The following is a 27,874-nucleotide window of genomic DNA, read 5'->3' on the forward strand; positions in this document are numbered from 1 at the left end:
TAGATTGATTGAGTGATTGATTGACTGAAAATGGTTTCCTTGACAGTGCATTCAAATGTCAGCAAGATGTGGAAAAGCTTACAGCACCCGGTATTCCAAGGCAGTCTCCCATCCCAGTACTAACCAGGCCCGAGCCTTCTTTGCTTCCGAGATCAGACGAGATCGGGCCCTTTCAGGCTGGTGTGGCCGTAAGCGATGTGACCACTGACGACGGTGGTTCTTAACTGTGTCACTAACAAGACTGTTTCAAAGCATCTATATACTTCGATAGATATATTTATTCATCAAAAGATAGATAGATAGATTGATTGAGTGATTGATTGACTGAAAACGGTTTCCTTGACAGTGCATTCAAATGTCAGCAAGATGTGGAAAAGCTTACAGCACCCGGTATTCCAAGGCAGTCTCCCATCCCAGTACTAACCAGGCCCGAGCCTTCTTTGCTTCCGAGATCAGACGAGATCGGGCCCTTTCAGGCTGGTGTGGCCGTAAGCAATGTGACCACTAACGACGGTGGTTCTTATACATGAGTCACAACAAGACTGTTTCAAAGCATCTATATACTTCTATAGATATATTTATTCATCAAAAGATAGATAGATAGATTGATTGAGTGATTGATTGACTGAAAATGGTTTCCTTGACAGTGCATTCAAATGTCAGCAAGATGTGGAAAAGCTTACAGCACCGGTATTCCAAGGCAGTCTCCCATCCCAGTACTAACCAGGCCCGAGCCTTCTTTGCTTCCGAGATCAGACGAGATCGGGCCTGTCAGGCTGGTGTGGCCGTAAGCACGTGACCACTGACGACGGTGGTTCTTATACATGAGTCACAACAAGACTGTTTCAAAGCATCTATATACTTCTATAGATATATTTATTCATCAAAAGATAGATAGATAGATTGATTGAGTGATTGATTGACTGAAAACGGTTTCCTTGACAGTGCATTCAAATGTCAGCAAGATGTGGAAAAGCTTACAGCACCCGGTATTCCAAGGCAGTCTCTCAGTCCCAGTACTAACCAGGCCCGAGCCTTCTTTGCTTCCGAGATCAGACGAGATCGGGCCCTTTCAGGCTGGTGTGGCCGTAATCAATGTGACCACTGACGATGGTGGTTCTTATACATGTGTCACAACAAGACTGTTTCAAAGCATCTATATACTTCTATAGATATATTTATTATCAAAAGATAGATAGATAGATTGATGAGTGATTGATTGACTGAAAATGGTTTCCTTGACAGTGATTCAAAATGTCAGCAAGATGTGGAAAAGCTTGCAGCACAGGTATTCCAAGGCAGTCTCCCATCCCAGTACTAAACCAGGCCCGAGCCTTCTTTGCTTGCTTCCGAGATCAGACGAGATCGGGCCCTTTCAGGCTGGGTGGCCGTAAGCGCATGTGACCACTGACGATGGTGGTTCTTATACATGAGTCACAACAAGACTGTTTCAAAACATCTATATACTTCTATAGATATATTATTCATCAAAAGATAGATAGATAGATTGATTGAGTGATTGATTGACTGGAAAAAGGTTTCCTTGACAGTGCATTCAAATGTCAGCAAGATGTGGAAAAGCTTACAGCACCTGGTATTCCAAGGCAGTCTCCCATCCCAGTACTAACCAGGCCCGAGCCTTCTTTGCTTCCGAGATCAGACGAGATCGGGCCCTTTAGGCTGGTGTGGCCGTAAGCGATGTGACCACTGACGACGGTGGTTCTTATAAATGTGTCACAACAAGACTGTTTCAAAGCATGTATATACTTCTATAAATACATTTATTTATCAAAAGATAGATAGATAGATAGATTGATTGAGTGATTGATTGACTGAAAAAGGTTTCCTTGACAGTGCTTTCAAATGTCAGCAAGATGTGGAAAAGCTTACAGCACCTGGTATTCCAAGGCAGTCTCCCATCCCAGTACTAACCAGGCCCGAGCCTTCTTTGCTTCCGAGATCAGACGAGATCGGGCCCTTTTAGGCTGGTGTGGCCGTAAGCGATGTGACCACTGACGACGGTGGTTCTTATAAATGTGTCACAACAAGACTGTTTCAAAGCATGTATATACTTCTATAAATACATTTATTTATCAAAAGATAGATAGATAGATAGATTGATTGAGTGATTGATTGACTGAAAAAGGTTTCCTTGACAGTGCTTTCAAATGTCAGCAAGATGTGGAAAAGCTTACAGCACCTGGTATTCCAAGGCAGTCTCCCATCCCAGTACTAACCAGGCCCGAGCCTTCTTTGCTTCCGAGATCAGACGAGATCGGGCCCTTTTAGGCTGGTGTGGCCGTAAGCGATGTGACCACTGACGACGGTGGTTCTTATAAATGTGTCACAACAAGACTGTTTCAAAGCATGTATATACTTCTATAAATACATTTATTTATCAAAAGATAGATAGATAGATAGATTGATTGAGTGATTGATTGACTGAAAAAGGTTTCCTTGACAGTGCTTTCAAATGTCAGCAAGATGTGGAAAAGCTTACAGCACCTGGTATTCCAAGGCAGTCTCCCATCCCAGTACTAACCAGGCCCGAGCCTTCTTTGCTTCCGAGATCAGACGAGATCGGGCCCTTTTAGGCTGGTGTGGCCGTAAGCGATGTGACCACTGACGACGGTGGTTCTTATAAATGTGTCACAACAAGACTGTTTCAAAGCATGTATATACTTCTATAAATACATTTATTTATCAAAAGATAGATAGATAGATAGATAGATTGATTGAGTGATTGATTGACTGAAAAAGGTTTCCTTGACAGTGCTTTCAAATGTCAGCAAGATGTGGAAAAGCTTACAGCACCTGGTATTCCAAGGCAGTCTCCCATCCCAGTACTAACCAGGCCCGAGCCTTCTTTGCTTCCGAGATCAGACGAGATCGGGCCCTTTTAGGCTGGTGTGGCCGTAAGCGATGTGACCACTGACGACGGTGGTTCTTATAAATGTGTCACAACAAGGCTGTTTCAAAGCATGTATATACTTCTATAAATACATTTATTTATCAAAAGATAGATAGATAGATAGATTGATTGAGTGATTGATTGACTGAAAAAGGTTTCCTTGACAGTGCTTTCAAATGTCAGCAAGATGTGGAAAAGCTTACAGCACCTGGTATTCCAAGGCAGTCTCCCATCCCAGTACTAACCAGGCCCGAGCCTTCTTTGCTTCCGAGATCAGACGAGATCGGGCCCTTTTAGGCTGGTGTGGCCGTAAGCGATGTGACCACTGACGACGGTGGTTCTTATAAATGTGTCACAACAAGACTGTTTCAAAGCATGTATATACTTCTATAAATACATTTATTTATCAAAAGATAGATAGATAGATAGATTGATTGAGTGATTGATTGACTGAAAAAGGTTTCCTTGACAGTGCTTTCAAATGTCAGCAAGATGTGGAAAAGCTTACAGCACCTGGTATTCCAAGGCAGTCTCCCATCCCAGTACTAACCAGGCCCGAGCCTTCTTTGCTTCCGAGATCAGACGAGATCGGGCCCTTTTAGGCTGGTGTGGCCGTAAGCGATGTGCCCACTGACGACGGTGGTTCTTATAAATGTGTCACAACAAGACTGTTTCAAAGCATGTATATACTTCTATAGATATATTTATTTATCAAAAGATAGATAGATAGATAGATAGATTGATTGAGTGATTGATTGACTGAAAAAGGTTTCCTTGACAGTGCTTTCAAATGTCAGCAAGATGTGGAAAAGCTTACAGCACCTGGTATTCCAAGGCAGTCTCCCATCCCAGTACTAACCAGGCCCGAGCCTTCTTTGCTTCCGAGATCAGACGAGATCGGGCCCTTTTAGGCTGGTGTGGCCGTAAGCGATGCGACCACTGACGACGGTGGTTCTTATAAATGTGTCACAACAAGACTGTTTCAAAGCATGTATATACTTCTATAAATACATTTATTTATCAAAAGATAGATAGATAGATAGATTGATTGAGTGATTGATTGACTGAAAAAGGTTTCCTTGACAGTGCTTTCAAATGTCAGCAAGATGTGGAAAAGCTTACAGCACCTGGTATTCCAAGGCAGTCTCCCATCCCAGTACTAACCAGGCCCGAGCCTTCTTTGCTTCCGAGATCAGACGAGATCGGGCCCTTTTAGGCTGGTGTGGCCGTAAGCGATGTGACCACTGACGACGGTGGTTCTTATAAATGTGTCACAACAAGACTGTTTCAAAGCATGTATATACTTCTATAAATACATTTATTTATCAAAGATAGATAGATAGATAGATAGATTGATTGAGTGATTGATTGACTGAAAAAGGTTTCCTTGACAGTGCTTTCAAATGTCAGCAAGATGTGGAAAAGCTTACAGCACCTGGTATTCCAAGGCAGTCTCCCATCCCAGTACTAACCAGGCCCGAGCCTTCTTTGCTTCCGAGATCAGACGAGATCGGGCCCTTTTAGGCTGGTGTGGCCGTAAGCGATGTGACCACTGACGACGGTGGTTCTTATAAATGTGTCACAACAAGACTGTTTCAAAGCATGTATATACTTCTATAATACATTTATTTATCAAAAGATAGATAGATAGATAGATTGATTGAGTGATTGATTGACTGAAAAAGGTTTCCTTGACAGTGCTTTCAAATGTCAGCAAGATGTGGAAAAGCTTACAGCACCTTGTATTCCAAGGCAGTCTCCCATCCCAGTACTAACCAGGCCCGAGCCTTCTTTGCTTCCGAGATCAGACGAGATCGGGCCCTTTTAGGCTGGTGTGGCCGTAAGCGATGTGACCACTGACGACGGTGGTTCTTATAAATGTGTCACAACAAGACTGTTTCAAAGCATGTATATACTTCTATAAATACATTTATTTATCAAAAGATAGATAGATAGATAGATTGATTGAGTGATTGATTGACTGAAAAAGGTTTCCTTGACAGTGCTTTCAAATGTCAGCAAGATGTGGAAAAGCTTACAGCACCTGGTATTCCAAGGCAGTCTCCCATCCCAGTACTAACCAGGCCCGAGCCTTCTTTGCTTCCGAGATCAGACGAGATCGGGCCCTTTTAGGCTGGTGTGGCCGTAAGCGATGTGACCACGGACGACGGTGGTTCTTATAAATGTGTCACAACAAGGCTGTTTCAAAGCATGTATATACTTCTATAAATACATTTATTTATCAAAAGATAGATAGATAGATAGATAGATTGATTGAGTGATTGATTGACTGAAAAAGGTTTCCTTGACAGTGCTTTCAAATGTCAGCAAGATGTGGAAAAGCTTACAGCACCTGGTATTCCAAGGCAGTCTCCCATCCCAGTACTAACCAGGCCCGAGCCTTCTTTGCTTCCGAGATCAGACGAGATCGGGCCCTTTTAGGCTGGTGTGGCCGTAAGCGATGTGACCACTGACGACGGTGGTTCTTATAAATGTGTCACAACAAGACTGTTTCAAAGCATGTATATACTTCTATAAATACATTTATTTATCAAAAGATAGATAGATAGATAGATTGATTGAGTGATTGATTGACTGAAAAAGGTTTCCTTGACAGTGCTTTCAAATGTCAGCAAGATGTGGAAAAGCTTACAGCACCTGGTATTCCAAGGCAGTCTCCCATCCCAGTACTAACCAGGCCCGAGCCTTCTTTGCTTCCGAGATCAGACGAGATCGGGCCCTTTTAGGCTGGTGTGGCCGTAAGCGATGCGACCACTGACGACGGTGGTTCTTATAAATGTGTCACAACAAGACTGTTTCAAAGCATGTATATACTTCTATAAATACATTTATTTATCAAAAGATAGATAGATAGATAGATTGATTGAGTGATTGATTGACTGAAAAAGGTTTCCTTGACAGTGCTTTCAAATGTCAGCAAGATGTGGAAAAGCTTACAGCACCTGGTATTCCAAGGCAGTCTCCCACCCCAGTACTAACCAGGCCCGAGCCTTCTTTGCTTCCGAGATCAGACGAGATCGGGCCCTTTTAGGCTGGTGTGGCCGTAAGCGATGTGACCACTGACGACGGTGGTTCTTATAAATGTGTCACAACAAGACTGTTTCAAAGCATGTATATACTTCTATAAATACATTTATTTATCAAAAGATAGATAGATAGATAGATTGATTGAGTGATTGATTGACTGAAAAAGGTTTCCTTGACAGTGCTTTCAAATGTCAGCAAGATGTGGAAAAGCTTACAGCACCTGGTATTCCAAGGCAGTCTCCCACCCCAGTACTAACCAGGCCCGAGCCTTCTTTGCTTCCGAGATCAGACGAGATCGGGCCCTTTTAGGCTGGTGTGGCCGTAAGCGATGATGACCACTGACGACGGTGGTTCTTATAAATGTGTCACAACAAGACTGTTTCAAAGCATGTATATACTTCTATAAATACATTTATTTATCAAAAGATAGATAGATAGATAGATTGATTGAGTGATTGATTGACTGAAAAAGGTTTCCTTGACAGTGCTTTCAAATGTCAGCAAGATGTGGAAAAGCTTACAGCACCTGGTATTCCAAGGCAGTCTCCCACCCCAGTACTAACCAGGCCCGAGCCTTCTTTGCTTCCGAGATCAGACGAGATCGGGCCCTTTTAGGCTGGTGTGGCCGTAAGCGATGTGCCCACTGACGACGGTGGTTCTTATAAATGTGTCACAACAAGGCTGTTTCAAAGCATGTATATACTTCTATAAATACATTTATTTATCAAAAGATAGATAGATAGATAGATTGATTGAGTGATTGATTGACTGAAAAAGGTTTCCTTGACAGTGCTTTCAAATGTCAGCAAGATGTGGAAAAGCTTACAGCACCTGGTATTCCAAGGCAGTCTCCCATCCCAGTACTAACCAGGCCCGAGCCTTCTTTGCTTCCGAGATCAGACGAGATCGGGCCCTTTTAGGCTGGTGTGGCCGTAAGCGATGCGACCACTGACGACGGTGGTTCTTATAAATGTGTCACAACAAGGCTGTTTCAAAGCATGTATATACTTCTATAAATACATTTATTTATCAAAAGATAGATAGATAGATAGATTGATTGAGTGATTGATTGACTGAAAAAGGTTTCCTTGACAGTGCTTTCAAATGTCAGCAAGATGTGGAAAAGCTTACAGCACCTGGTATTCCAAGGCAGTCTCCCATCCCAGTACTAACCAGGCCCGAGCCTTCTTTGCTTCCGAGATCAGACGAGATCGGGCCCTTTTAGGCTGGTGTGGCCGTAAGCGATGCGACCACTGACGACGGTGGTTCTTATAAATGTGTCACAACAAGACTGTTTCAAAGCATGTATATACTTCTATAAATACATTTATTTATCAAAAGATAGATAGATAGATAGATTGATTGAGTGATTGATTGACTGAAAAAGGTTTCCTTGACAGTGCTTTCAAATGTCAGCAAGATGTGGAAAAGCTTACAGCACCTGGTATTCCAAGGCAGTCTCCCACCCCAGTACTAACCAGGCCCGAGCCTTCTTTGCTTCCGAGATCAGACGAGATCGGGCCCTTTTAGGCTGGTGTGGCCGTAAGCGATGCTGACCACTGACGACGGTGGTTCTTATAAATGTGTCACAACAAGACTGTTTCAAAGCATGTATATACTTCTATAATACATTTATTTATCAAAAGATAGATAGATAGATAGATTGATTGAGTGATTGATTGACTGAAAAAGGTTTCCTTGACAGTGCTTTCAAATGTCAGCAAGATGTGGAAAAGCTTACAGCACCTGGTATTCCAAGGCAGTCTCCCATCCCAGTACTAACCAGGCCCGAGCCTTCTTTGCTTCCGAGATCAGACGAGATCGGGCCCTTTTAGGCTGGTGTGGCCGTAAGCGATGCGACCACTGACGACGGTGGTTCTTATAAATGTGTCACAACAAGACTGTTTCAAAGCATGTATATACTTCTATAAATACATTTATTTATCAAAAGATAGATAGATAGATAGATTGATTGATTGATTGATTGACTGAAAAAGGTTTCCTTGACAGTGCTTTCAAATGTCAGCAAGATGTGGAAAAGCTTACAGCACCTGGTATTCCAAGGCAGTCTCCCATCCCAGTACTAACCAGGCCCGAGCCTTCTTTGCTTCCGAGATCAGACGAGATCGGGCCCTTTTAGGCTGGTGTGGCCGTAAGCGATGTGCCCACTGACGACGGTGGTTCTTATAAATGTGTCACAACAAGACTGTTTCAAAGCATGTATATACTTCTATAAATACATTTATTTATCAAAAGATAGATAGATAGATAGATTGATTGAGTGATTGATTGACTGAAAAAGGTTTCCTTGACAGTGCTTTCAAATGTCAGCAAGATGTGGAAAAGCTTACAGCACCTGGTATTCCAAGGCAGTCTCCCATCCCAGTACTAACCAGGCCCGAGCCTTCTTTGCTTCCGAGATCAGACGAGATCGGGCCCTTTTAGGCTGGTGTGGCCATAAGCGATGCTGACCACTGACGACGGTGGTTCTTATAAATGTGTCACAACAAGACTGTTTCAAAGCATGTATATACTTCTATAAATACATTTATTTATCAAAAGATAGATAGATAGATAGATTGATTGAGTGATTGATTGACTGAAAAAGGTTTCCTTGACAGTGCTTTCAAATGTCAGCAAGATGTGGAAAAGCTTACAGCACCTGGTATTCCAAGGCAGTCTCCCATCCCAGTACTAACCAGGCCCGAGCCTTCTTTGCTTCCGAGATCAGACGAGATCGGGCCCTTTTAGGCTGGTGTGGCCGTAAGCGATGTGACCACTGACGACGGTGGTTCTTATAAATGTGTCACAACAAGACTGTTTCAAAGCATGTATATACTTCTATAAATACATTTATTTATCAAAAGATAGATAGATAGATAGATAGATAGATTGATTGAGTGATTGATTGACTGAAAAAGGTTTCCTTGACAGTGCTTTCAAATGTCAGCAAGATGTGGAAAAGCTTACAGCACCTGGTATTCCAAGGCAGTCTCCCATCCCAGTACTAACCAGGCCCGAGCCTTCTTTGCTTCCGAGATCAGACGAGATCGGGCCCTTTTAGGCTGGTGTGGCCGTAAGCGATGTGACCACTGACGACGGTGGTTCTTATAAATGTGTCACAACAAGACTGTTTCAAAGCATGTATATACTTCTATAAATACATTTATTTATCAAAAGATAGATAGATAGATAGATTGATTGAGTGATTGATTGACTGAAAAAGGTTTCCTTGACAGTGCTTTCAAATGTCAGCAAGATGTGGAAAAGCTTACAGCACCTGGTATTCCAAGGCAGTCTCCCATCCCAGTACTAACCAGGCCCGAGCCTTCTTTGCTTCCGAGATCAGACGAGATCGGGCCCTTTTAGGCTGGTGTGGCCGTAAGCGATGCGACCACTGACGACGGTGGTTCTTATAAATGTGTCACAACAAGACTGTTTCAAAGCATGTATATACTTCTATAAATACATTTATTTATCAAAAGATAGATAGATAGATAGATTGATTGAGTGATTGATTGACTGAAAAAGGTTTCCTTGACAGTGCATTCAAATGTCAGCAAGATGTGGAAAAGCTTACAGCACCTGGTATTCCAAGGCAGTCTCCCATCCCAGTACTAACCAGGCCCGAGCCTTCTTTGCTTCCGAGATCAGACGAGATCGGGCCCTTTTAGGCTGGTGTGGCCGTAAGCGATGTGACCACTGACGACGGTGGTTCTTATAAATGTGTCACAACAAGACTGTTTCAAAGCATGTATATACTTCTATAAATACATTTATTTATCAAAAGATAGATAGATAGATAGATAGATAGATTGATTGAGTGATTGATTGACTGAAAAAGGTTTCCTTGACAGTGCTTTCAAATGTCAGCAAGATGTGGAAAAGCTTACAGCACCTTGTATTCCAAGGCAGTCTCCCATCCCAGTACTAACCAGGCCCGAGCCTTCTTTGCTTCCGAGATCTGACGAGATCGGGCCCTTTTAGGCTGGTGTGGCCGTAAGCGATGTGACCACTGACGACGGTGGTTCTTATAAATGTGTCACAACAAGACTGTTTCAAAGCATGTATATACTTCTATAAATACATTTATTTATCAAAAGATAGATAGATAGATAGATTGATTGAGTGATTGATTGACTGAAAAAGGTTTCCTTGACAGTGCTTTCAAATGTCAGCAAGATGTGGAAAAGCTTACAGCACCTTGTATTCCAAGGCAGTCTCCCATCCCAGTACTAACCAGGCCCGAGCCTTCTTTGCTTCCGAGATCTGACGAGATCGGGCCCTTTTAGGCTGGTGTGGCCGTAAGCGATGTGACCACTGACGACGGTGGTTCTTATAAATGTGTCACAACAAGACTGTTTCAAAGCATGTATATACTTCTATAAATACATTTATTTATCAAAAGATAGATAGATAGATAGATAGATAGATTGATTGAGTGATTGATTGACTGAAAAAGGTTTCCTTGACAGTGCTTTCAAATGTCAGCAAGATGTGGAAAAGCTTACAGCACCTGGTATTCCAAGGCAGTCTCCCATCCCAGTACTAACCAGGCCCGAGCCTTCTTTGCTTCCGAGATCAGACGAGATCGGGCCCTTTTAGGCTGGTGTGGCCGTAAGCGATGTGACCACTGACGACGGTGGTTCTTATACATGTGTCACAACAAGACTGTTTCAAAGCATGTATATACTTCTATAAATACATTTATTTATCAAAAGATAGATAGATAGATAGATAGATAGATTGATTGAGTGATTGATTGACTGAAAAAGGTTTCCTTGACAGTGCTTTCAAATGTCAGCAAGATGTGGAAAAGCTTACAGCACCTGGTATTCCAAGGCAGTCTCCCATCCCAGTACTAACCAGGCCCGAGCCTTCTTTGCTTCCGAGATCAGACGAGATCGGGCCCTTTTAGGCTGGTGTGGCCGTAAGCGATGCGACCACTGACGACGGTGGTTCTTATAAATGTGTCACAACAAGACTGTTTCAAAGCATGTATATACTTCTATAAATACATTTATTTATCAAAAGATAGATAGATAGATAGATAGATTGATTGAGTGATTGATTGACTGAAAAAGGTTTCCTTGACAGTGCTTTCAAATGTCAGCAAGATGTGGAAAAGCTTACAGCACCTGGTATTCCAAGGCAGTCTCCCATCCCAGTACTAACCAGGCCCGAGCCTTCTTTGCTTCCGAGATCAGACGAGATCGGGCCCTTTTAGGCTGGTGTGGCCGTAAGCGATGCGACCACTGACGACGGTGGTTCTTATAAATGTGTCACAACAAGACTGTTTCAAAGCATGTATATACTTCTATAAATACATTTATTTATCAAAAGATAGATAGATAGATAGATTGATTGAGTGATTGATTGACTGAAAAAGGTTTCCTTGACAGTGCTTTCAAATGTCAGCAAGATGTGGAAAAGCTTACAGCACCTGGTATTCCAAGGCAGTCTCCCATCCCAGTACTAACCAGGCCCGAGCCTTCTTTGCTTCCGAGATCAGACGAGATCGGGCCCTTTTAGGCTGGTGTGGCCGTAAGCCATGCGACCACTGACGACGGTGGTTCTTATAAATGTGTCACAACAAGACTGTTTCAAAGCATGTATATACTTCTATAATACATTTATTTATCAAAAGATAGATAGATAGATAGATTGATTGAGTGATTGATTGACTGAAAAAGGTTTCCTTGACAGTGCTTTCAAATGTCAGCAAGATGTGGAAAAGCTTACAGCACCTGGTATTCCAAGGCAGTCTCCCATCCCAGTACTAACCAGGCCCGAGCCTTCTTTGCTTCCGAGATCAGACGAGATCGGGCCCTTTTAGGCTGGTGTGGCCGTAAGCGATGTGACCACTGACGACGGTGGTTCTTATAAATGTGTCACAACAAGACTGTTTCAAAGCATGTATATACTTCTATAAATACATTTATTTATCAAAAGATAGATAGATAGATAGATAGATAGATTGATTGAGTGATTGATTGACTGAAAAAGGTTTCCTTGACAGTGCTTTCAAATGTCAGCAAGATGTGGAAAAGCTTACAGCACCTGGTATTCCAAGGCAGTCTCCCATCCCAGTACTAACCAGGCCCGAGCCTTCTTTGCTTCCGAGATCAGACGAGATCGGGCCCTTTTAGGCTGGTGTGGCCGTAAGCGATGCGACCACTGACGACGGTGGTTCTTATAAATGTGTCACAACAAGACTGTTTCAAAGCATGTATATACTTCTATAAATACATTTATTTATCAAAAGATAGATAGATAGATAGATAGATTGATTGAGTGATTGATTGACTGAAAAAGGTTTCCTTGACAGTGCTTTCAAATGTCAGCAAGATGTGGAAAAGCTTACAGCACCTTGTATTCCAAGGCAGTCTCCCATCCCAGTACTAACCAGGCCCGAGCCTTCTTTGCTTCCGAGATCAGACGAGATCGGGCCCTTTTAGGCTGGTGTGGCCGTAAGCGATGCGACCACTGACGACGGTGGTTCTTATAAATGTGTCACAACAAGACTGTTTCAAAGCATGTATATACTTCTATAAATACATTTATTTATCAAAAGATAGATAGATAGATAGATTGATTGAGTGATTGATTGACTGAAAAAGGTTTCCTTGACAGTGCTTTCAAATGTCAGCAAGATGTGGAAAAGCTTACAGCACCTGGTATTCCAAGGCAGTCTCCCATCCCAGTACTAACCAGGCCCGAGCCTTCTTTGCTTCCGAGATCAGACGAGATCGGGCCCTTTTAGGCTGGTGTGGCCGTAAGCGATGTGACCACTGACGACGGTGGTTCTTCTAAATGTGTCACAACAAGACTGTTTCAAAGCATGTATATACTTCTATAAATACATTTATTTATCAAAAGATAGATAGATAGATAGATAGATAGATTGATTGAGTGATTGATTGACTGAAAAAGGTTTCCTTGACAGTGCTTTCAAATGTCAGCAAGATGTGGAAAAGCTTACAGCACCTTGTATTCCAAGGCAGTCTCCCATCCCAGTACTAACCAGGCCCGAGCCTTCTTTGCTTCCGAGATCTGACGAGATCGGGCCCTTTTAGGCTGGTGTGGCCGTAAGCGATGTGACCACTGACGACGGTGGTTCTTATAAATGTGTCACAACAAGACTGTTTCAAAGCATGTATATACTTCTATAAATACATTTATTTATCAAAAGATAGATAGATAGATAGATAGATTGATTGAGTGATTGATTGACTGAAAAAGGTTTCCTTGACAGTGCTTTCAAATGTCAGCAAGATGTGGAAAAGCTTACAGCACCTGGTATTCCAAGGCAGTCTCCCATCCCAGTACTAACCAGGCCCGAGCCTTCTTTGCTTCCGAGATCAGACGAGATCGGGCCCTTTTAGGCTGGTGTGGCCGTAAGCCATGCGACCACTGACGACGGTGGTTCTTATAAATGTGTCACAACAAGACTGTTTCAAAGCATGTATATACTTCTATAAATACATTTATTTATCAAAAGATAGATAGATAGATAGATTGATTGAGTGAGTGATTGACTGAAAAAGGTTTCCTTGACAGTGCTTTCAAATGTCAGCAAGATGTGGAAAAGCTTACAGCACCTGGTATTCCAAGGCAGTCTCCCATCCCAGTACTAACCAGGCCCGAGCCTTCTTTGCTTCCGAGATCAGACGAGATCGGGCCCTTTTAGGCTGGTGTGGCCGTAAGCCATGCGACCACTGACGACGGTGGTTCTTATAAATGTGTCACAACAAGACTGTTTCAAAGCATGTATATACTTCTATAAATACATTTATTTATCAAAAGATAGATAGATAGATAGATTGATTGAGTGAGTGATTGACTGAAAAAGGTTTCCTTGACAGTGCTTTCAAATGTCAGCAAGATGTGGAAAAGCTTACAGCACCTGGTATTCCAAGGCAGTCTCCCATCCCAGTACTAACCAGGCCCGAGCCTTCTTTGCTTCCGAGATCAGACGAGATCGGGCCCTTTTAGGCTGGTGTGGCCGTAAGCGATGTGACCACTGACGACGGTGGTTCTTATAAATGTGTCACAACAAGACTGTTTCAAAGCATGTATATACTTCTATAAATACATTTATTTATCAAAAGATAGATAGATAGATAGATAGATAGATTGATTGAGTGATTGATTGACTGAAAAAGGTTTCCTTGACAGTGCTTTCAAATGTCAGCAAGATGTGGAAAAGCTTACAGCACCTGGTATTCCAAGGCAGTCTCCCATCCCAGTACTAACCAGGCCCGAGCCTTCTTTGCTTCCGAGATCAGACGAGATCGGGCCCTTTTAGGCTGGTGTGGCCGTAAGCGATGCGACCACTGACGACGGTGGTTCTTATAAATGTGTCACAACAAGACTGTTTCAAAGCATGTATATACTTCTATAAATACATTTATTTATCAAAAGATAGATAGATAGATAGATAGATTGATTGAGTGATTGATTGACTGAAAAAGGTTTCCTTGACAGTGCTTTCAAATGTCAGCAAGATGTGGAAAAGCTTACAGCACCTGGTATTCCAAGGCAGTCTCCCATCCCAGTACTAAACAGGCCCGAGCCTTCTTTGCTTCCGAGATCAGACGAGATCGGGCCCTTTTAGGCTGGTGTGGCCGTAAGCCATGCGACCACTGACGACGGTGGTTCTTATAAATGTGTCACAACAAGACTGTTTCAAAGCATGTATATACTTCTATAAATACATTTATTTATCAAAAGATAGATAGATAGATTGATTGAGTGACTGAAAAAGGTTTCCTTGACAGTGCTTTCAAATGTCAGCAAGATGTGGAAAAGCTTACAGCACCTGGTATTCCAAGGCAGTCTCCCATCCCAGTACTAACCAGGCCCGAGCCTTCTTTGCTTCCGAGATCAGACGAGATCGGGCCCTTTTAGGCTGGTGTGGCCGTAAGCGATGTGACCACTGACGACGGTGGTTCTTATACATGTGTCACAACAAGACTGTTTCAAAGCATGTATATACTTCTATAAATACATTTATTTATCAAAAGATAGATAGATAGATAGATTGATTGAGTGATTGATTGACTGAAAAAGGTTTCCTTGACAGTGCTTTCAAATGTCAGCAAGATGTGGAAAAGCTTACAGCACCTGGTATTCCAAGGCAGTCTCCCATCCCAGTACTAACCAGGCCCGAGCCTTCTTTGCTTCCGAGATCAGACGAGATCGGGCCCTTTTAGGCTGGTGTGGCCGTAAGCGATGTGACCACTGACGACGGTGGTTCTTCTAAATGTGTCACAACAAGACTGTTTCAAAGCATGTATATACTTCTATAAATACATTTATTTATCAAAAGATAGATAGATAGATAGATAGATAGATTGATTGAGTGATTGATTGACTGAAAAAGGTTTCCTTGACAGTGCTTTCAAATGTCAGCAAGATGTGGAAAAGCTTACAGCACCTGGTATTCCAAGGCAGTCTCCCATCCCAGTACTAACCAGGCCCGAGCCTTCTTTGCTTCCGAGATCAGACGAGATCGGGCCCTTTTAGGCTGGTGTGGCCGTAAGCGATGTGACCACTGACGACGGTGGTTCTTATAAATGTGTCACAACAAGACTGTTTCAAAGCATGTATATACTTCTATAAATACATTTATTTATCAAAAGATAGATAGATAGATAGATAGATTGATTGAGTGATTGATTGACTGAAAAAGGTTTCCTTGACAGTGCTTTCAAATGTCAGCAAGATGTGGAAAAGCTTACAGCACCTGGTATTCCAAGGCAGTCTCCCATCCCAGTACTAACCAGGCCCGAGCCTTCTTTGCTTCCGAGATCAGACGAGATCGGGCCCTTTTAGGCTGGTGTGGCCGTAAGCCATGCGACCACTGACGACGGTGGTTCTTATAAATGTGTCACAACAAGACTGTTTCAAAGCATGTATATACTTCTATAAATACATTTATTTATCAAAAGATAGATAGATAGATAGATTGATTGAGTGATTGATTGACTGAAAAAGGTTTCCTTGACAGTGCTTTCAAATGTCAGCAAGATGTGGAAAAGCTTACAGCACCTGGTATTCCAAGGCAGTCTCCCATCCCAGTACTAACCAGGCCCGAGCCTTCTTTGCTTCCGAGATCAGACGAGATCGGGCCCTTTTAGGCTGGTGTGGCCGTAAGCGATGCGACCACTGACGACGGTGGTTCTTATAAATGTGTCACAACAAGACTGTTTCAAAGCATGTATATACTTCTATAAATACATTTATTTATCAAAAGATAGATAGATAGATAGATAGATTGATTGAGTGATTGATTGACTGAAAAAGGTTTCCTTGACAGTGCTTTCAAATGTCAGCAAGATGTGGAAAAGCTTACAGCACCTGGTATTCCAAGGCAGTCTCCCATCCCAGTACTAACCAGGCCCGAGCCTTCTTTGCTTCCGAGATCAGACGAGATCGGGCCCTTTTAGGCTGGTGTGGCCGTAAGCGATGTGACCACTGACGACGGTGGTTCTTCTAAATGTGTCACAACAAGACTGTTTCAAAGCATGTATATACTTCTATAAATACATTTATTTATCAAAAGATAGATAGATAGATAGATAGATAGATTGATTGAGTGATTGATTGACTGAAAAAGGTTTCCTTGACAGTGCTTTCAAATGTCAGCAAGATGTGGAAAAGCTTACAGCACCTGGTATTCCAAGGCAGTCTCCCATCCCAGTACTAACCAGGCCCGAGCCTTCTTTGCTTCCGAGATCAGACGAGATCGGGCCCTTTTAGGCTGGTGTGGCCGTAAGCGATGTGACCACTGACGACGGTGGTTCTTATAAATGTGTCACAACAAGACTGTTTCAAAGCATGTATATACTTCTATAAATACATTTATTTATCAAAAGATAGATAGATAGATAGATAGATAGATTGATTGAGTGATTGATTGACTGAAAAAGGTTTCCTTGACAGTGCTTTCAAATGTCAGCAAGATGTGGAAAAGCTTACAGCACCTGGTATTCCAAGGCAGTCTCCCATCCCAGTACTAACCAGGCCCGAGCCTTCTTTGCTTCCGAGATCAGACGAGATCGGGCCCTTTTAGGCTGGTGTGGCCGTAAGCGATGCGACCACTGACGACGGTGGTTCTTATAAATGTGTCACAACAAGACTGTTTCAAAGCATGTATATACTTCTATAAATACATTTATTTATCAAAAGATAGATAGATAGATAGATAGATAGATTGATTGAGTGATTGATTGACTGAAAAAGGTTTCCTTGACAGTGCTTTCAAATGTCAGCAAGATGTGGAAAAGCTTACAGCACCTGGTATTCCAAGGCAGTCTCCCATCCCAGTACTAACCAGGCCCGAGCCTTCTTTGCTTCCGAGATCAGACGAGATCGGGCCCTTTTAGGCTGGTGTGGCCGTAAGCGATGCGACCACTGACGACGGTGGTTCTTAAACATGTGTCATAACATGACTGTTTCAAAGCATCTATTTTCTTCTATAGATATATTTATTTATCAAAAGATAGATAGATAGATTGATTGAGTTATTGATTGACTGAAAATGGTTTCCTTGACAGTGCATTCAAATGTCAGCAAGATGTGGAAAAGCTTACAGCACCTGGTATTCCAAGGCAGTCTCCCATCCCAGTACTAACCAGGCCCGAGCCTTCTTTGCTTCCGAGATCAGACGAGATCGGGCCCTTTTAGGCTGGTGTGGCCGTAAGCGATGTGACCACTGACGACGGTGGTTCTTATACATGTGTCACAACAAAACTGTTTCAAAGCATGTATATACTTCTATAAATACATTTATTTATCAAAAGATAGATAGATAGATAGATAGATTGAGTGATTGATTGACTGAAAAAGGTTTCCTTGACAGTGCATTCAAATGTCAGCAAGATGTGGAAAAGCTTACAGCACCTGGTATTCCAAGGCAGTCTCCCATCCCAGTACTAACCAGGCCCGAGCCTTCTTTGCTTCCGAGATCAGACGAGATCAGGCCCTTTTAGGCTGGTGTGGCCGTAAGCGATGTGACCACTGACGACGGTGGTTCTTATACATGTGTCACAACAAGACTGTTTCAAAGCATCTATATACTTCTATAGATATATTTATTCATCCTCTCCCGGACAAGCGGGAGTCCTGTTGGACAAGCACCACACGCTATTTACACGCAGCGGCAGGGAGGAAACCCTGCCACGCCTGTGAGTATCATCGTCGTCCGGGGTGGTGCTCACTACAAGGCCTTGAGCTTGGAGTCGCTTGGTTCTCGCTTGGTGCTTTGTGCTGGCCCAGTCTGTGTATGTGGCAGGTACCACCGTACTCCAGCTAGCAGCTAACACCGGGCTTCAGCTAACACCGGGCTCCAGCTAACACCGGGCTCCAGCTAACATCGAGCCCCAGCCAACACCGGGCTCCAGCCAACACCGGGCTCCAGCTAATACCGGGCTCCAGCTAACATCGGGCTCCAGCTAACACCGGGCTCCAGCTAACATCGGGCTCCAACTAACATCTGGCTCCAGCCAGCAGCAGACCACCAGGCTCCAGCTAACAGCTACCATCAAGCTTATGCCAGTGGTGAGCTACAGTTTCACTGCACAAGAACATGCCACCAAAAAAGAATGCAGCATCTGCTGAGGACATTGAAGAGATCAAAACATCACTGGAAATGCTGACAGAAGAAGTAACTGTAATCAGGCAACAGCAAAAACAAATATTGAAGTTAGCAGAGGATGTAAAAACTCTGCAGCCGCTCAATAATGAGAAGGACAAAAAAATTAAAATGTTAGAGAACAGGGTTGAGGATTTGGAACAATACAGCAGAATTAATGATGTCATTGTCACAGGGCTTAACATCAAACCAAGATCTTACGCCAGGGCTGTTACTGGTTCCAGTGGAGATGTTCAGAGTGACCAAGATGAAGAATCTGTAGAGCAGCAGGTGATAACCTTTCTACATGCAAAAGGACTAAATGTGGACAAAAACCATATTGAGGCCTGTCATTCTCTTCCACAAAGAAACAAACAAACAAAACCGGCCATAATACTACGCTTCACAAACAGAAAACAAAAGAATGGCCTGCTTAAACAAGGTAAAAGACTAAAAGGAACAGATGTTTTCTTAAATGAGCATCTAACAAAAAAGAATGCAGAACTTGCACGAGAGGCCCGTTTCTTGAGGAAACAAAAGAAAATATCAGCTACATGGACCTCAAATTGTAAGATTTTTGTCAGGTCAAATGGTAGTCCAGAAGAGGCAAGAGTAACGATAATTAAAAGTATAGATGATCTACAGAAATACAGAGCATAAATGTTCACCTTGATATATGGACCAAAGAAGACAAGAGGTTGAATGCACTACATCATGGACACTTAGACTGAATCATGGACACTCATATAGACACAAACAGTGACAAAATTTACAACATGGAAGCGGACATCACTGATACCATACTAACGCCAGGGAGATGTGATTATTTTACTGTTCAGCAATTTAATAACAGAACAGATATGGTGTCGGATGAGGCATTTTCCATCATTCACTTTAACAGTCAGAGTCTAAAACGGAAATTACCAAAAATTAATGAGCTTTTTGCTGATATCAAACAATCATTTAAAGTGATTGCTGTGACGGAAACCTGGTTAAAAGAGATTCATATTGATAAAGTTCAAATCAAAGGTTATAATCTGTTTTATGCAAATCGGGTGGAAAAAGGAGGTGGAGGAGTAGCCCTTTATGTAGATGAAAATCTGCATAGTAAAGTCATTGAAATGAAAACTGTAATTATTCCAAACTTAATGGAAGTGCTCACAATTGAGATCATCAGCGATATTGGCAAAAATATACTTGTTAGTTGTGTTTATAGACCACCTGGGCCTGGTATAGAGCTGTTCACAACAAAATTCTTGAATTGTTTGCAGATGTTAAAAATAAAACAATTATAGTCTGTGGTGACTTCAACATTGATCTGGGTAATAATGCAGCGTCAAATGACTTTAAGAATTATATGCAGATGGCAGGACTATGTCCTATGATTACAAAGCCAACTAGAATTACTACCCATAGCGCAACCATCATTGATAACATATACACAACTTTACATGGAGACATAATTAGTGGCATTCTTATGACCGATGTGAGTGATCACCTACCTGTATTTACTATTTTTAAAAAATTGTACATTACCCCTGAACGAGAAAAAACTTCAATTTTTATACGAGACAAATCCAATAAAGCCATTGAGGCATTCAGAGAGGATTTAAAGAAACAAAATTGGGATCAAGTTTATACAGGAGATTTAAATAATGCCTACAACACTTTCATGGAGATACTTATTAATTTATACAACAAAAATTGCAAAATAACCAAAGTTGCTTGTGTCGAGAAAAATACTATTAATAACCCATGGATGACAAGTGGTCTGAAAAACGCCTGTAAGAAAAAAAATTATCTCTACAGAATGTTTCTCAAACTAAGAACAAAAGAAGCCGAGGTTCGGTATAAAAAAATATAAAAATAAACTGATATCAATTCTAAGACAACAGAAAAATTAATAGAGAAAATCAAAAATAGTACAAAAAACACATGGAGTGTAATTAACACAGTCTTGCACAAGGGCAAGGTTAAACCCATAATTCCAAACCATATAACCAAAAACAAAATAGACATTTTTGAAAAACAGGACATTGTAGAGGAATTTAATAATTACTTTGTGAATATAGGGAAAAATCTATCTCAAAATATCCCAGACGAAAACATAAATAGTGGAATAATACAAAATAATGAACGTAGCATCTTTCTTGAGCCTGTACAAGCAAATGAAATATTCAGTATTGTTTGTAAATTTCCAAATAAAAATTCCAATGACTACACAGACATGAACATGTCACTGATAAAACAAATAATAGATGTCGTGATTGAACCCTTTAAATACATCTGTAACTTGTCATTTACCACAGGAACATTTCAAGAGTATGAAAATAGCCAAAGTAATTCCACTTTTCAAAAAAGGAAATAAAAATGATGTCTCCAATTACAGGCCTATATCGTTACTTCCTCAGCTCTCAAAAATTTTAGAAAAATTATTTGTGATCAGATTAAATAAATTTATTGTTAAACACAACATTTTAAGGAACAATCAATATGGATTTCGGACTAATCACTCAACCGCCACAGCAATTATGGAACTGGCAGAAGAAATTACAAATGCAATGGACAAGAAACGTTTCTTAATAAGTGTCTTCGTAGATCTTCAAAAAGCATCTGATACTCTAGATCATGACATATTGCTGTATAAATTATATAAGTACGGTATCAGAGGTGTTGCTCATGAATGGGTCAAAAGCTATTTAAAAGACAGAAAACAATTTGTTCAAATCAACGATATAAAATCTAAAAATGGAAACGTAACTTGTGGGGTTCCTCAAGGATCCGTCCTTGGACCAGTACTCTTTCTTCTCTATATCAATGACATTGACACTGCTTCCAGCTTATTGAAATGCATCTTGTTTGCGGATGATACTACTTTGTATTATGCTGGAGACAATATAAATGAAGTATTAGAAATTGTAGAAAAAGAGTTTCAGAATGTTATAAAATGGTTCAACGCTAACAAACTATCTTTGAACATCAGTAAGACCAAATATATGATTTTCAGTTACAGAAGGACAGACGTTGACACAACACTGACAGTGGAAGGTATAGAGATCGAGAGAACAAATGAAATGAAGTTCTTAGGTGTACTGCTGGATGAACAACTAACATGGAAATCCCATATAGAGCACGTTAAAACTAAGATTTCTCAAACCATTGCTGTTCTGTACAAATTGAAAGAGTCACTTCACAATAATTCTTTGTTTCTGTTGTACAATTCATTGATTATACCATATCTGACCTACTGCGTTGAAGTCTGGGGAAATGCTTGTAAGACCTACACTGAACCACTCTTCCTTTTACAGAAACGAGCGATTCGTGTGGTGAATGGAAGTGGTTACAGAGACCACACGAACCCAATATTTATAAAATTGAAATCCTTAAAAATGAAAGAATTGGTAGAACTCAACCTTCTTAAAACAATGTATAAAGCTCACCGGAAAAAATTACCATTTAATTTACAGAATTGATTTGCAAAGCGAGACAGTCAATATAGATTAAGAGGCACTGAAGTCTTCAAACTACCGGAATCAAGAACCAAATTGAAAGAAAGATGCATCACAACAAAAGGAATCAATTTATGGAATAAACTTGACAGTGAAATTAAGAGGTCTCAGTCCATTCACATCTTCAAGAAATGTTTAAAAGCACAGTTATTGGGGGGGTACGACTCTGTTTTAAAGAATGGTCAAACTTAGAATGATTGTTTCTTTTGAACATATTTCATTAAGGTTTTTTTTTTTTTGTATTTACACTTGGGAAATGGTTGTATTTGATCTGCAATTATTTGTGAAATGGTCGTATTTGTATTTTGATTTAGTGAAATGGTTGTATTGAATTTTGCATTTTTTTGTTTGTGATATGTTAACAAATCTTGACAAATTGTCATTTATTTTATGTTGATAGGGGCAGACATCATAAGTCTCACTTCTTTCTGTTCCTTTTCATTTCTTTCTTTTAAAAAAAATGAAACAAATAAAATCAATCAATCAATCAATCAATTCATCAAAAAATAGATAGATAGATTGATTGAGTGACTGAATGACTGAAAAAGGTTTCCTTGACAGTACATTCAAATGTCAGCAAGATGTGGAAAAGCTTACAGCACCTGGTATTCCAAGGCAGTCTCCCATCCCAGTACTAACCAGGCCCGAGCCTTCTTTGCTTCCGAGATCAGACGAGATCGGGCCCTTTTAGGCTGGTGTGGCCGTAAGCGATGTGCCCACTGACGACGGTGGTTCTTATACATGTGTCACAACAAGGCTGTTTCAAAGCATCTATGTACTTCTATAGATATATTTATTTATCAAAAGATAGATAGATAGATAGATTGAGTGATTGACTGAAAAAGGTTTCCTTGACAGTGCAGTCAAATGAATTCAAGAGAATTCTGAATATTAAATGTAAATGTAAATAATAGTTACTAAGAGAAGAGGGGGAGAAAAAAAAATCCTCATCCCGTTTTAGAAACTGTTTGCAAGTAATATGAATCTTTTCCTTCTCCCTTCCGTCTTTGCAGTCACTGCCGAACACAGTAGCAGCAATGATTGGCTGAACACCTTAACAGGCGCCATAACACCAGAGCAGCATAACCTAGCCTAAACTTTCTGCTTGTGAATTCTCTAATTATGACAACAAAAAGAAAAGAAAACGAGACACCTGCCACTCTTGCCTCACTGTTCATTTAGTCCATTTGTCCATAATAAAGGAAAGAAAAGAAGAAGAAAAAACCCTACATATTGATGCAGGCAAGCTTGTGTGAGCCATACCGCATTCCGTCGCACTGATGGTGCTCTTTTGTCCAGTCATCCAGTGTCCTCAGCCGTCGGAGGCTGGATGTGTTTTCCAGCATAGATGGCAGCCTCTTACGCCAGCATGCGTGAAAATGAGACGAGCAGGAAACAGAAACCCATGACGGATCCCAGCCTCCTTAAGCTTCAGCCGAACTCCGTCAAACTCCTTGCGGTCTTTCATCACCTCTGCCGTGAGGTCCGGGTAGATGCTGATGTGCTGCTCCTCGAATCTGAGCGGTCCGGTGGTGCGGGCCACTCGGATTATCTTCTCCTTCACAGCATCGTGGTGTATCCTGGCGATCATAGCTCGTGGCCGGTTTTGTAGACCAAAACATCAATAATAATAAAGATTAAAACACAGAAGATACATATCCAAGTATTCATGGGCTTGTATGCCTGGGGGGTATTGCACAAAACCAGGATCAGGGATTAAGCCGGCAAACTGTTGTTATCCTGTGGCGATCTTGAAGTTATCCTGGACGAAGTTAACTTCAAGTCGATTGCACAAAAGCTGACCAAGTTTATCCCGGGCCAGTCACCATGGTGATTTATCCTCTGCAGCTAACCTGCTCCACAGCAGGCTAACTACCAGGATCAGATTAAACTGCTGTCAACCATGTGAGAAGTGGGCGTGGCTTACAGCATTTCCTTCATTTTACACACATTACACCATTTAATCATCCTGTAGCCAAATCTTACAACTGTAGTCATTGCATTTGCAGGGTCTGGTTGACTTTAGGATTATTTTGTTGCTCAGATTATATGAAGACCAAAATAACTTTCAACACAAACATTTCAGAATCCTTTCTTTATTAATACAAGTCCTACAATAAAAGGTTCACAATTATTGCAAAGACAATGGAAAAAAAAAAAAACCTTAATGAAACTGGTACTAAACCACACTGATGTAACAAATAAATAAGAAATAAAATAAAACAATCCTGAAGCTACACAATCAGTAAAATGAGAAACAAAGGAAAAATAAATGTCTCACACCACTGAAATGGACACAGTATGACAGACAGCATCATTTTGTCTGAACTGTCTCCTGAAAATAGGAAAATCCTCCTATTTCAGGACTCCAGCTTTAGGAGAGAACGGTCCCACATCATTCTGACTCCACTTTTTTAACGGCTAAAATCAGACAGAAATTCATTCTCAGAAGAAACTAATTTATGACTTCATTCGATAATTGCTCTTTGGGCAACACTTAAAGGGGCTGTATCATGCTTTTTTAGCTCATCCAAACCCTAGAAATTGCATTAAAATGGTAATAGTTTATTTTTGGCGCAAAGTTAAAGTAATTTTGTGTGAAATAAAAGATTTTCTGGGGCTAATTCTGAAACCCGGAAGAGAAAACGCTGTTTCACTGAAGATCCCGCCTCTCCCCCTGTGGACTTTGACTGACAGCTACTTCAACCAATCAGCGCTTCGTTAGCGTCTCTAAGGGTTAGCTTTAGCTCTTTAGCTCTAGCTTCTCTACACACAAAAATGTCTTTTCCTGTTAGAAACTCACCAAGCGCAGACCCTTCAGACCCTCCAGACCCTTCAGACTCTTCAGACCCTCCAGACCCTTCAGACCCTCCAGACCCTTCAGACTCTTCAGACCCTCCAGACCCTTCAGACTCTTCAGACCCTCCAGACCCTTCAGACCCTCCAGACCCTTCAGACTCTTCAGACCCTTCAGACCCTCCAGACCCTTCAGACCCTCCAGACCCTTCAGACTCTTGCTCTTGCTTGACTGTTGCTTTCAGACGATGGTTAAAGTTTATCTCCGTAATCGAGTTACAAAAAGCAGCAACGCTGATTGCCGAGGGCCTGGTGGGGGGGCATCTTCACTGTGTGACATCAACATGGGAAAGCAGAGTGTTTTCACGGGTATGGGAGGGGCTGCCTCTCTGAGCAGCAGAAACACGAGGAAAGCTCAAACACACAGGCACGAAGGAGAAAAACGCTTTGGGGGAGTTTTTGGTGAGTACATAGCCAAATAAAAAGGTTAAAACATACAAAAAATGAATTTTGCATGGTACAGCCCCTTTAAGCAACTGACCTGACTGCAGAATATTTTTATGTCTGGTTTTCACCTGCTGCAGGTTCTGTTCTGGCCGACAGGTTTGTTCTTCATGACAGATGAGGGATGAAACAGAACACAACAGGCGAACAATTGATTCAATAGAGAACACGATGCAGAGTTGAAATTTTCTTTGAACTTTCTCAGCCCCCCTTTGAGACATAAGGCTCCCAGAAAACATGATTTGTGAAAAAACAGCTTTTTTTTTTTTTTTGGGGGGGGGGGGGGGGGGGGGGGGGGGGGGGGCGCTAAGTATTGGCAAAATGCTATTTCCCCCGTTCATTTCCTGTATTTTATTATTATTTTTGTATGATCATAATCATGGATCATATGCAGAATGAGGCCATTTTTAATGTATGATTTGCGCGCCACTATTTCACTTCAATACAGATGCCGGCCTGCATGCAGTACCTGTCCTCACCATTGATGCTTGACGACGCTATGCCTTAAACGTCACTTAAAGCAGACGTACCGGCTGTAATAATGGACGTGTTTTGTGTAAAGTCCTCGCTCTGGGGCACCCCCCCTTTTTAAGTGAGCCCCCCGACAGCCGTGGTACAGTCCGCACACTGCTGCTCATCCCGGTGAAGTAAGACACTCGTCTTTGTTCCATTTTCAATCTGTGATTCTGTGATCGATGTCGTGGTCTTCTGAAGAACGCTGTGATGCCACTGATCCTGATGCTCCTCACCTGGCTTGAGTAAGTCGCGTCTTTTCATCCTGGCTCGGCAGACGTGCAACAGATTAATCCGAGAAAACACCGACTAGGCTGACTTAAGCCGCGCATTTTCATTTATCCTGGATGTATTTGTCCTACTTTTGTGCAATACCCCCCTGTATAGAAAGGGAAAAGTGAGGTGTGTGTGCGTCTCTGTGTGTGTAAGAGAGCGAATGATTGGTTGATTGGACAATTGTCCAGCTGATGCAGATCAGGTGTGAGAGGACTGCTGGAGCTGCAGGAGGACTTCTGATTGGCTGGCCAGGGAAGAAGAGGAAGTATTTAAGGCTGCCAGCTGCCAGTGGCACACGTCTCTCATTCTGTCTTTTCACTCTAACAAACAATGCCAGCAAGAACTGTGTCAATGTATGTGTGTGTGTCTCAACAACTAGAGTTGAATGAGTGTTGGACACTGTTTTGATGAATTTGGTATCACCTGACTTATGCTTCAACCTGCATTTAGAATCCTTCTATCATCCAAAATCCAAACAACAGTCAGTTGTTCTCAGTTTCTACATATTAAAGCTGCTGTAGGCAGGATTTTGCTAGTCAATGCTAATTTTTCTGTTTTCTTTGGATTAAATGTCAGAGTATCCATTGATAATCCTTTAGGAGTGTAGCATGACTGCTCTACCGCGAGGGCGCAGCGTTTCCATCTGTCTCTGTTCTGAGCTGAAAAGGAATCTCAACAGCTCCAGGTATCTTTGACCAATCAGAAGAGCCCCTGAGGCTCTAACCGTGATTGGTCGAGGGGTGTTCGTCGCGCTTTCTTGTGGGAGGGGCTTAACTTGCGTAAGGGCGTGATGTCAGAGAAAACAGGACAGGATTGGCTGTGCTGGGTTTCAAATGGCCATCTTAGATGGGTCAAATCGCCATCTTGCTTAGGTAACCCTAAGCAAGATGGCGGAGATGCGGAATCCTGCCTACAGCACCTTTAACTTGGCCTTGACCTTCTTAAACTTATATTTTGAGACAAATTGTCAATGACATGGTGCTTGTAGCAAAAACCTGTGTGCCCTTAGCAATTACAAAAATGTGGACATTTTACAATTATGTGCAGTAAACCCTGGTCTGCTAAGTCACTGAAAATCTCATCCTCCATATTCAGGCAGCTGCTGCGCTCACTCTGGTGACCTCTGCAGAGCAGAGGAGGCTCAGTTTGCTGTTATAGTGACTTGAAATTTCATAAAATGGAACACAATAGAGCTCAGTAGAACCACCCACCCTTTCCTGAAACTTTAAAGCATCCTTGACATTATATTTATATTCTGTCTTCTTTCATGCAGTAACAGCGTTCATGTGTTGATGTTCATCCATATTGGAGCAGTAACAACTTGAGTAGGAAGGGAACTGGAAAGAACCTTGCTATTAACTGGAGAAAACCGGAAGTATGTCCTGCGCTTGTGCACATAGTCAATACCATGTTATTGCCCAAGTTTTTATTCATGATGGATGAATAAAAAGGGTGTGTGCCGTGCTGAGATGAAAAATACCACACAAAAGAGATGTGAACATGATGAAGCTTCAGCGTGAAGTCCACAATAAAAAGGCACTTCCAGCCTCAATGGAAGCTGAGTCAAGGCCCAGGTGCTTCATCTGTTGAGTGTCAATCAGCAGCCCAGGACACACAGAAGTTAATGGGCAGCTCACACTCTTGCAGTACCTCCCCTCGGTTGTCACACTATAGACAGAC

At 41.8% G+C, this 27,874-nt stretch overlaps 49 non-coding genes and 10 pseudogenes across 49 annotated transcripts; all 59 read right to left on the bottom strand.

Moving 5' to 3' along the window:
• Window positions 1-75: 75 nt before the first annotated feature.
• On the bottom strand, window positions 76-194 carry LOC115385098 (5S ribosomal RNA). The gene has a single exon (XR_003931050.1). It is a non-coding gene; the product is annotated as a 5S ribosomal RNA (ribosomal RNA).
• A 181-nt stretch (window positions 195-375) lies between these two features.
• On the bottom strand, window positions 376-494 carry LOC115385099 (5S ribosomal RNA). The gene has a single exon (XR_003931051.1). It is a non-coding gene; the product is annotated as a 5S ribosomal RNA (ribosomal RNA).
• Window positions 495-676: 182 nt separating this feature from the next.
• Window positions 677-793, bottom strand: LOC115385120 (uncharacterized; annotated as a pseudogene).
• A 181-nt stretch (window positions 794-974) lies between these two features.
• LOC115385121 (uncharacterized) lies at window positions 975-1,094 on the bottom strand (annotated as a pseudogene).
• A 485-nt stretch (window positions 1,095-1,579) lies between these two features.
• On the bottom strand, window positions 1,580-1,697 carry LOC115385108 (uncharacterized; annotated as a pseudogene).
• A 186-nt stretch (window positions 1,698-1,883) lies between these two features.
• LOC115385129 (5S ribosomal RNA) lies at window positions 1,884-2,002 on the bottom strand. Its single transcript, XR_003931061.1, has one exon. It is a non-coding gene; the product is annotated as a 5S ribosomal RNA (ribosomal RNA).
• A 186-nt stretch (window positions 2,003-2,188) lies between these two features.
• Window positions 2,189-2,307, bottom strand: LOC115385140 (5S ribosomal RNA). Its single transcript, XR_003931072.1, has one exon. It is a non-coding gene; the product is annotated as a 5S ribosomal RNA (ribosomal RNA).
• Window positions 2,308-2,493: 186 nt separating this feature from the next.
• On the bottom strand, window positions 2,494-2,612 carry LOC115385151 (5S ribosomal RNA). Its single transcript, XR_003931083.1, has one exon. It is a non-coding gene; the product is annotated as a 5S ribosomal RNA (ribosomal RNA).
• A 190-nt stretch (window positions 2,613-2,802) lies between these two features.
• On the bottom strand, window positions 2,803-2,921 carry LOC115385163 (5S ribosomal RNA). The gene has a single exon (XR_003931094.1). It is a non-coding gene; the product is annotated as a 5S ribosomal RNA (ribosomal RNA).
• A 186-nt stretch (window positions 2,922-3,107) lies between these two features.
• Window positions 3,108-3,226, bottom strand: LOC115385081 (5S ribosomal RNA). The gene has a single exon (XR_003931033.1). It is a non-coding gene; the product is annotated as a 5S ribosomal RNA (ribosomal RNA).
• A 186-nt stretch (window positions 3,227-3,412) lies between these two features.
• Window positions 3,413-3,531, bottom strand: LOC115385092 (5S ribosomal RNA). Its single transcript, XR_003931044.1, has one exon. It is a non-coding gene; the product is annotated as a 5S ribosomal RNA (ribosomal RNA).
• Window positions 3,532-3,721: 190 nt separating this feature from the next.
• On the bottom strand, window positions 3,722-3,840 carry LOC115385103 (5S ribosomal RNA). The gene has a single exon (XR_003931053.1). It is a non-coding gene; the product is annotated as a 5S ribosomal RNA (ribosomal RNA).
• Window positions 3,841-4,026: 186 nt separating this feature from the next.
• Window positions 4,027-4,145, bottom strand: LOC115385115 (5S ribosomal RNA). The gene has a single exon (XR_003931054.1). It is a non-coding gene; the product is annotated as a 5S ribosomal RNA (ribosomal RNA).
• A 189-nt stretch (window positions 4,146-4,334) lies between these two features.
• On the bottom strand, window positions 4,335-4,453 carry LOC115385122 (5S ribosomal RNA). The gene has a single exon (XR_003931055.1). It is a non-coding gene; the product is annotated as a 5S ribosomal RNA (ribosomal RNA).
• Window positions 4,454-4,638: 185 nt separating this feature from the next.
• Window positions 4,639-4,757, bottom strand: LOC115385113 (uncharacterized; annotated as a pseudogene).
• A 186-nt stretch (window positions 4,758-4,943) lies between these two features.
• On the bottom strand, window positions 4,944-5,062 carry LOC115385123 (5S ribosomal RNA). Its single transcript, XR_003931056.1, has one exon. It is a non-coding gene; the product is annotated as a 5S ribosomal RNA (ribosomal RNA).
• Window positions 5,063-5,252: 190 nt separating this feature from the next.
• LOC115385124 (5S ribosomal RNA) lies at window positions 5,253-5,371 on the bottom strand. Its single transcript, XR_003931057.1, has one exon. It is a non-coding gene; the product is annotated as a 5S ribosomal RNA (ribosomal RNA).
• Window positions 5,372-5,557: 186 nt separating this feature from the next.
• LOC115385125 (5S ribosomal RNA) lies at window positions 5,558-5,676 on the bottom strand. Its single transcript, XR_003931058.1, has one exon. It is a non-coding gene; the product is annotated as a 5S ribosomal RNA (ribosomal RNA).
• Window positions 5,677-5,862: 186 nt separating this feature from the next.
• On the bottom strand, window positions 5,863-5,981 carry LOC115385161 (5S ribosomal RNA). The gene has a single exon (XR_003931092.1). It is a non-coding gene; the product is annotated as a 5S ribosomal RNA (ribosomal RNA).
• A 186-nt stretch (window positions 5,982-6,167) lies between these two features.
• LOC115385162 (5S ribosomal RNA) lies at window positions 6,168-6,286 on the bottom strand. Its single transcript, XR_003931093.1, has one exon. It is a non-coding gene; the product is annotated as a 5S ribosomal RNA (ribosomal RNA).
• Window positions 6,287-6,473: 187 nt separating this feature from the next.
• On the bottom strand, window positions 6,474-6,592 carry LOC115385164 (5S ribosomal RNA). Its single transcript, XR_003931095.1, has one exon. It is a non-coding gene; the product is annotated as a 5S ribosomal RNA (ribosomal RNA).
• Window positions 6,593-6,778: 186 nt separating this feature from the next.
• Window positions 6,779-6,897, bottom strand: LOC115385126 (5S ribosomal RNA). The gene has a single exon (XR_003931059.1). It is a non-coding gene; the product is annotated as a 5S ribosomal RNA (ribosomal RNA).
• A 186-nt stretch (window positions 6,898-7,083) lies between these two features.
• Window positions 7,084-7,202, bottom strand: LOC115385127 (5S ribosomal RNA). The gene has a single exon (XR_003931060.1). It is a non-coding gene; the product is annotated as a 5S ribosomal RNA (ribosomal RNA).
• Window positions 7,203-7,388: 186 nt separating this feature from the next.
• LOC115385165 (5S ribosomal RNA) lies at window positions 7,389-7,507 on the bottom strand. The gene has a single exon (XR_003931096.1). It is a non-coding gene; the product is annotated as a 5S ribosomal RNA (ribosomal RNA).
• A 186-nt stretch (window positions 7,508-7,693) lies between these two features.
• LOC115385130 (5S ribosomal RNA) lies at window positions 7,694-7,812 on the bottom strand. Its single transcript, XR_003931062.1, has one exon. It is a non-coding gene; the product is annotated as a 5S ribosomal RNA (ribosomal RNA).
• A 186-nt stretch (window positions 7,813-7,998) lies between these two features.
• Window positions 7,999-8,117, bottom strand: LOC115385131 (5S ribosomal RNA). Its single transcript, XR_003931063.1, has one exon. It is a non-coding gene; the product is annotated as a 5S ribosomal RNA (ribosomal RNA).
• Window positions 8,118-8,303: 186 nt separating this feature from the next.
• On the bottom strand, window positions 8,304-8,422 carry LOC115385100 (5S ribosomal RNA). Its single transcript, XR_003931052.1, has one exon. It is a non-coding gene; the product is annotated as a 5S ribosomal RNA (ribosomal RNA).
• A 187-nt stretch (window positions 8,423-8,609) lies between these two features.
• Window positions 8,610-8,728, bottom strand: LOC115385132 (5S ribosomal RNA). Its single transcript, XR_003931064.1, has one exon. It is a non-coding gene; the product is annotated as a 5S ribosomal RNA (ribosomal RNA).
• Window positions 8,729-8,922: 194 nt separating this feature from the next.
• LOC115385133 (5S ribosomal RNA) lies at window positions 8,923-9,041 on the bottom strand. The gene has a single exon (XR_003931065.1). It is a non-coding gene; the product is annotated as a 5S ribosomal RNA (ribosomal RNA).
• Window positions 9,042-9,227: 186 nt separating this feature from the next.
• Window positions 9,228-9,346, bottom strand: LOC115385134 (5S ribosomal RNA). Its single transcript, XR_003931066.1, has one exon. It is a non-coding gene; the product is annotated as a 5S ribosomal RNA (ribosomal RNA).
• Window positions 9,347-9,532: 186 nt separating this feature from the next.
• Window positions 9,533-9,651, bottom strand: LOC115385135 (5S ribosomal RNA). The gene has a single exon (XR_003931067.1). It is a non-coding gene; the product is annotated as a 5S ribosomal RNA (ribosomal RNA).
• A 194-nt stretch (window positions 9,652-9,845) lies between these two features.
• Window positions 9,846-9,964, bottom strand: LOC115385109 (uncharacterized; annotated as a pseudogene).
• Window positions 9,965-10,150: 186 nt separating this feature from the next.
• LOC115385110 (uncharacterized) lies at window positions 10,151-10,269 on the bottom strand (annotated as a pseudogene).
• Window positions 10,270-10,463: 194 nt separating this feature from the next.
• Window positions 10,464-10,582, bottom strand: LOC115385136 (5S ribosomal RNA). The gene has a single exon (XR_003931068.1). It is a non-coding gene; the product is annotated as a 5S ribosomal RNA (ribosomal RNA).
• Window positions 10,583-10,776: 194 nt separating this feature from the next.
• Window positions 10,777-10,895, bottom strand: LOC115385137 (5S ribosomal RNA). Its single transcript, XR_003931069.1, has one exon. It is a non-coding gene; the product is annotated as a 5S ribosomal RNA (ribosomal RNA).
• Window positions 10,896-11,085: 190 nt separating this feature from the next.
• On the bottom strand, window positions 11,086-11,204 carry LOC115385138 (5S ribosomal RNA). The gene has a single exon (XR_003931070.1). It is a non-coding gene; the product is annotated as a 5S ribosomal RNA (ribosomal RNA).
• Window positions 11,205-11,390: 186 nt separating this feature from the next.
• On the bottom strand, window positions 11,391-11,509 carry LOC115385139 (5S ribosomal RNA). Its single transcript, XR_003931071.1, has one exon. It is a non-coding gene; the product is annotated as a 5S ribosomal RNA (ribosomal RNA).
• A 185-nt stretch (window positions 11,510-11,694) lies between these two features.
• LOC115385141 (5S ribosomal RNA) lies at window positions 11,695-11,813 on the bottom strand. The gene has a single exon (XR_003931073.1). It is a non-coding gene; the product is annotated as a 5S ribosomal RNA (ribosomal RNA).
• A 194-nt stretch (window positions 11,814-12,007) lies between these two features.
• On the bottom strand, window positions 12,008-12,126 carry LOC115385142 (5S ribosomal RNA). The gene has a single exon (XR_003931074.1). It is a non-coding gene; the product is annotated as a 5S ribosomal RNA (ribosomal RNA).
• A 190-nt stretch (window positions 12,127-12,316) lies between these two features.
• LOC115385114 (uncharacterized) lies at window positions 12,317-12,435 on the bottom strand (annotated as a pseudogene).
• A 186-nt stretch (window positions 12,436-12,621) lies between these two features.
• On the bottom strand, window positions 12,622-12,740 carry LOC115385143 (5S ribosomal RNA). Its single transcript, XR_003931075.1, has one exon. It is a non-coding gene; the product is annotated as a 5S ribosomal RNA (ribosomal RNA).
• Window positions 12,741-12,934: 194 nt separating this feature from the next.
• On the bottom strand, window positions 12,935-13,053 carry LOC115385111 (uncharacterized; annotated as a pseudogene).
• A 190-nt stretch (window positions 13,054-13,243) lies between these two features.
• LOC115385144 (5S ribosomal RNA) lies at window positions 13,244-13,362 on the bottom strand. The gene has a single exon (XR_003931076.1). It is a non-coding gene; the product is annotated as a 5S ribosomal RNA (ribosomal RNA).
• Window positions 13,363-13,548: 186 nt separating this feature from the next.
• On the bottom strand, window positions 13,549-13,667 carry LOC115385145 (5S ribosomal RNA). Its single transcript, XR_003931077.1, has one exon. It is a non-coding gene; the product is annotated as a 5S ribosomal RNA (ribosomal RNA).
• A 186-nt stretch (window positions 13,668-13,853) lies between these two features.
• Window positions 13,854-13,972, bottom strand: LOC115385146 (5S ribosomal RNA). The gene has a single exon (XR_003931078.1). It is a non-coding gene; the product is annotated as a 5S ribosomal RNA (ribosomal RNA).
• Window positions 13,973-14,166: 194 nt separating this feature from the next.
• Window positions 14,167-14,285, bottom strand: LOC115385147 (5S ribosomal RNA). The gene has a single exon (XR_003931079.1). It is a non-coding gene; the product is annotated as a 5S ribosomal RNA (ribosomal RNA).
• Window positions 14,286-14,475: 190 nt separating this feature from the next.
• Window positions 14,476-14,594, bottom strand: LOC115385101 (uncharacterized; annotated as a pseudogene).
• A 174-nt stretch (window positions 14,595-14,768) lies between these two features.
• LOC115385148 (5S ribosomal RNA) lies at window positions 14,769-14,887 on the bottom strand. The gene has a single exon (XR_003931080.1). It is a non-coding gene; the product is annotated as a 5S ribosomal RNA (ribosomal RNA).
• Window positions 14,888-15,073: 186 nt separating this feature from the next.
• LOC115385149 (5S ribosomal RNA) lies at window positions 15,074-15,192 on the bottom strand. Its single transcript, XR_003931081.1, has one exon. It is a non-coding gene; the product is annotated as a 5S ribosomal RNA (ribosomal RNA).
• A 194-nt stretch (window positions 15,193-15,386) lies between these two features.
• On the bottom strand, window positions 15,387-15,505 carry LOC115385150 (5S ribosomal RNA). Its single transcript, XR_003931082.1, has one exon. It is a non-coding gene; the product is annotated as a 5S ribosomal RNA (ribosomal RNA).
• A 190-nt stretch (window positions 15,506-15,695) lies between these two features.
• On the bottom strand, window positions 15,696-15,814 carry LOC115385152 (5S ribosomal RNA). Its single transcript, XR_003931084.1, has one exon. It is a non-coding gene; the product is annotated as a 5S ribosomal RNA (ribosomal RNA).
• Window positions 15,815-16,000: 186 nt separating this feature from the next.
• LOC115385153 (5S ribosomal RNA) lies at window positions 16,001-16,119 on the bottom strand. Its single transcript, XR_003931085.1, has one exon. It is a non-coding gene; the product is annotated as a 5S ribosomal RNA (ribosomal RNA).
• Window positions 16,120-16,309: 190 nt separating this feature from the next.
• Window positions 16,310-16,428, bottom strand: LOC115385155 (5S ribosomal RNA). Its single transcript, XR_003931086.1, has one exon. It is a non-coding gene; the product is annotated as a 5S ribosomal RNA (ribosomal RNA).
• Window positions 16,429-16,622: 194 nt separating this feature from the next.
• LOC115385156 (5S ribosomal RNA) lies at window positions 16,623-16,741 on the bottom strand. The gene has a single exon (XR_003931087.1). It is a non-coding gene; the product is annotated as a 5S ribosomal RNA (ribosomal RNA).
• A 194-nt stretch (window positions 16,742-16,935) lies between these two features.
• Window positions 16,936-17,054, bottom strand: LOC115385157 (5S ribosomal RNA). The gene has a single exon (XR_003931088.1). It is a non-coding gene; the product is annotated as a 5S ribosomal RNA (ribosomal RNA).
• A 194-nt stretch (window positions 17,055-17,248) lies between these two features.
• LOC115385158 (5S ribosomal RNA) lies at window positions 17,249-17,367 on the bottom strand. Its single transcript, XR_003931089.1, has one exon. It is a non-coding gene; the product is annotated as a 5S ribosomal RNA (ribosomal RNA).
• Window positions 17,368-17,549: 182 nt separating this feature from the next.
• LOC115385159 (5S ribosomal RNA) lies at window positions 17,550-17,668 on the bottom strand. The gene has a single exon (XR_003931090.1). It is a non-coding gene; the product is annotated as a 5S ribosomal RNA (ribosomal RNA).
• Window positions 17,669-17,854: 186 nt separating this feature from the next.
• Window positions 17,855-17,973, bottom strand: LOC115385102 (uncharacterized; annotated as a pseudogene).
• A 4,722-nt stretch (window positions 17,974-22,695) lies between these two features.
• On the bottom strand, window positions 22,696-22,814 carry LOC115385160 (5S ribosomal RNA). The gene has a single exon (XR_003931091.1). It is a non-coding gene; the product is annotated as a 5S ribosomal RNA (ribosomal RNA).
• Window positions 22,815-27,874: the final 5,060 nt, after the last annotated feature.

The sequence above is a fragment of the Salarias fasciatus genome, unplaced genomic scaffold (assembly GCF_902148845.1).
Source record: "Salarias fasciatus unplaced genomic scaffold, fSalaFa1.1, whole genome shotgun sequence".
In the NCBI taxonomy this organism is placed as follows: domain Eukaryota; kingdom Metazoa; phylum Chordata; class Actinopteri; order Blenniiformes; family Blenniidae; genus Salarias; species Salarias fasciatus.